At 44.6% G+C, this 4,104-nt stretch overlaps 1 non-coding gene across 1 annotated transcript; it reads right to left on the bottom strand.

Annotated features, from left to right (window-relative positions):
- Positions 1-538: 538 nt before the first annotated feature.
- Trnan-auu (transfer RNA asparagine (anticodon AUU)) lies at positions 539-611 on the bottom strand. Its single transcript has one exon. It is a non-coding gene; the product is annotated as a tRNA-Asn (tRNA).
- Between the last annotated feature and the right edge of the window lie 3,493 nt (positions 612-4,104).

The following is a 4,104-nucleotide window of genomic DNA, read 5'->3' on the forward strand; positions in this document are numbered from 1 at the left end:
TTTATCTGCGCCATTCACCTTAATCACATCTGAGAGTAATTCTTAATAAAACGCCTGTCGCTAATTGTTCGTCATCACAGATACTGTTTGCTATACGGCCACGACGCGCAACTGATTTCCAAAATTCGTCTTCCTCCTGTGAGGATGGAACTTACGACCCCTGGTTTACCAGTCCAGTGCTCTACCACTGAGCTAAAGAGGCGCGGCCTAGCGGTGCTCTTGCGTACTTCGTTCTTACAGTCGTCTACATCATCAGACTTCAGCTGACAACACTTCATATTACCGGCTAATATTTGCACCTATGGCGACCCATTACTGCTTGGCTACACATCTGACAGGCAATCGATGTGCTCTCCAAACAACAACACTTGCATTTCAGAACATGTCTTTCACTCATGTCTACAAAATCACCTTCACCTTCAATTACAGTTTCCTTGCGACTGACAGATGTAGGCGAAGTTTAAAGTTGCTATTTCCATTACATGACGTTAATCAGAAAAACGGTAATTTACATCTGCAGTGGAACAAAATTCCGTTCCACCCAGCGTGGGGCTCGAACCCACGATCCTGGGATTAATAGTCTCACGCTCTACCGACTGAGCTAGCCGGCTGCCTCGGCGAATACCTGCCGGGTAGCACGTCACACAGTACTCGTTTGGGTTGGGTGGTCCCATACAGAATCTCGCCACGCTGCCTAATGTTTTTCTAACGTCACACTCGTCACGTACTTCACTTTTATTTCATAATCATTTCTGAGAGGTAAAGGAATTGCATGACAACGTGCAGAGCAAGTGGCGTCAAAATTAACACACATACTTGATGTGACTCAAAAGCCGAACGAGTTACTTTCCGACGTTGTTTTAGATGTGCAAGTGCCAGTCAAAACTCACGGTGACGCCACTCTGCCGACCATTTCGCTAGTTGTTGTATGTGTTTCAAGCTCAAGGGCACCTCCAAGCAAAAAATGTTCGACAGCAACATTCAGACGGTTTCGTACTGCTCAATTGCTACATCAAAACGGTATGTTTCTTTTTCAGAACTGGAAAAACACGAGCGTGACAGCATTCGAATCTGTAATCTTCAGATCCGAAGTCCGATGCCCGATCCATTTTTTTTTTTTTTTTTTTTTTTTTTTTTACACTCGTAAAGTCGTCCCCGCACTAACGTCTTTTGTCTTCACTCTGAGCGGCCGATAGGAGAGTTGAATCCACCATGTCGAAAAATGGCTGTAAGCACTCCATCCTATATTGGCTGTGAAATGATTGTGTGGCTTAAAAAGTTTGCAAAATTAGCTTTATAGCCTTTCGTCTTCTGCAGTCGGTGGTGCTGTATCATTAAATACAGAAGAAAGTCTTCTTTACTCGTTTCGTTCACATTGAAAAGATAGTAAACTGTGTGTCCTTTAAGCCAGTTTACTGAATTTCGTTTGGTCTGCGGGTAAGGCACCACCTCCGGAGTGAGGAAGTCGGCTGGCGTTATGGTGGCAGGGCATGTTCTAGTGATGCTTGCCAACATCTGTCTGATGAGCGTCCAAACATCTCGCACTGTTTCGCAGACAAATCTGTGTTCCTCGCTATGTTGTACCCGGCATATGTTGCATAAGGGTGAATCGGCCAGATGAATGGAATGGAGCCTGGCATTGGTTGCTATTTTACGGTTCACCGTTAGATACCAAGACGCTCGCACGTGAGACGGTAAATGTCGTGAATGAATATTATCCTAAATGACCCGCCAATTGTGAGCTGGATATTTCTCTTCGATGTTATTCCGGGATGTGGACTCGATCAAAGTCTTATACAATTGCTTCACCACCGTTATTTCCTTCTCCGGAATTCTTTGTCGAGCATAACTATATTCCAAAAGGAAGTATTGTAAATGGTAAAGGTCGTGTGGAATATGATGTACATCAATCGGGGGGTTGATGTCCGCCGGTGATATTTCGTTGAGCAGGTGAGCAGTGAGACAATGTGGAGATTTTGTCCACACCTTATACACACTGCTTAGATAGAGCACCTGTGCCTTCTTATAAACATCAGTGAGGTTTAATCCGCCCTTCCGAGTAGGGAGCGTCAACGTAACAAATTTAACTTTGAAGATATTGCCTCTGGTCACGAAATGGCCAAGAGCGGACAGCACTCTATTCGCAATGCCACTGGGAAGAGGCAACACTTTGGCTACATAGTTGATCTTCGAGACGATATAGGTGTTGACCAGTTCAACTTTTTGGAGAGCATTCAGTTGCCTCATACTATGCTGTTGTACACATGCCCTTACCTTGTGAAGTAAATCTCTATAATTTACAGCAATGGTATTCTGTATCTTCCGGCGAAACTCAAGTCCTAAGCACTTTATACTGGTAAGTTCCCGTAATCGGGCATGGTTGGGGAAATGTATTCCCCGTCCGACATTCATGATTCCAGATTTTTGCCAGTTCACCTTCGCCCCTGATGCCGCCGCATATCGTTGAAGTGTTTCAAGTGAGGACCTCACTTCTTGCGCGTTCACGACAAGAAAGCCGACATCATCTGCGTACGCACGGCACACAATCTTCTGTCTATTAATTTCCAATCCCTGCAAACGTTGAGTTAGCGTAGCAAGCAGAGGTTCTATGGCGATGGCAAAGAGAGCCATCGACATCGGACAGCCTTGCCTCACCGAACACGCGATATCAATCGCACCACTGAGGCGACCATTAATTTGGATTCACGAGGTACTATTACGGATCATATTGTCGATTACTTGCGTGAACTGGTGCTGAAATCCCAATTCTCGCATGACGTGGAAAAGGAATCGGTGGCTCACTCTGTCGAATGCTTTTTCAAAGTCTATCATTAAGAGGGCGCATTTTAATTTTCAGGCCTCCGCTACGGCTATCACATCTCTGTAATCCGTGAGCGTGTGGTAAATAGATCTATTTCTACCAACACTCGTTTGATACTGTCCTGTGATTGTGGACATGACATTTTTGAGCCGTTGGCTGAGGACACGGGCGAATAGTTTATAATCACTATTTAACAACGTGAGAGGTCTCAAGTTTGTTGGGTTGTCACTGCACGGGGTCTTGGGCAGTAAAACAACAATCCCCTGTCGAAATTCCTGCGGAATAACGTTACATGGGTTCATGAGTTCGTTACATATTGCAAGTAGTTTCGATTTCATCTGCGGCCAGAAGGTTTGATATATTTCTGCAGGTATGCCGTCCGAACCTGGAGATTTATTTTTCGGACTCCGTAGGAAAATGTCTGTTAATTCATCTTCTGTCACCTCTGTAATAAGCTGATTTGCCTCTGTGGGGCCGAGTCTCCGTGATAAATTTGTCGTAAAATCCGCAAACACGGTATCATCTGTTATTTTATTGGACATCAGGTCTCGATAGTACTCTTCAATCGCACTCAAGATTGCACTTTGTTTAGTAACTATGGCACCGGTGCTGGTTCGGATCTGTGTAAGGATTTTCCGACGGCCTCGTCGACTTTCACGTAACATGTGATACATGGCAGCCTCTTCTTCTTGCACCGTCGTAGGAACTCACGCCCGAACTTGAAAACCTTCCAACTGTTTCCGTTGCAGCGTTAAAATTTTTGCCTGAATTCTTTTGATCTGTGCAAAATTGCCGATATCGGTCGCGTCAAATTTATATAACTCCCGAAGACACTGAAAGTAAAATTCCATCGTCCGTTTGTGCCACTGATTTTTCTGACGGGAGTAAATCATTAAAGTTTTCCTAATTTGAGGTTTGGCGCATTGGAGCCACCACTCGATCGCGGAGTTGTAGGAATTGAATTTACGTTCACATAAAGTCCAGGTGGACAGGAAGGCTTCTCGACATTCAGTATCTTGCAAATGTGCAATGTTGAACTTCCATAACCCTCGACTCCGGTAGGTTTCCTGTTGTTTCATGTTGACGGAACAGATATAGGCAGCATGGTCGGAAAATACAGTAGACCATATTTCGGTGTGTAGCAGGTGTTGCTTTAAATTACACGATATGTAAATTCTATCTAACCTACTTGCCGAATGACTGGTAAAATGTGTAAAACCCACTGCCATTCCGTGCGTGGACGTCTAGGTGTCAGTTAAGCGGAGTTCTTGAATGATCTGTTA

This window comes from Schistocerca gregaria, chromosome 3 (genome assembly GCF_023897955.1).
Source record: "Schistocerca gregaria isolate iqSchGreg1 chromosome 3, iqSchGreg1.2, whole genome shotgun sequence".
NCBI classification, from domain to species: domain Eukaryota; kingdom Metazoa; phylum Arthropoda; class Insecta; order Orthoptera; family Acrididae; genus Schistocerca; species Schistocerca gregaria.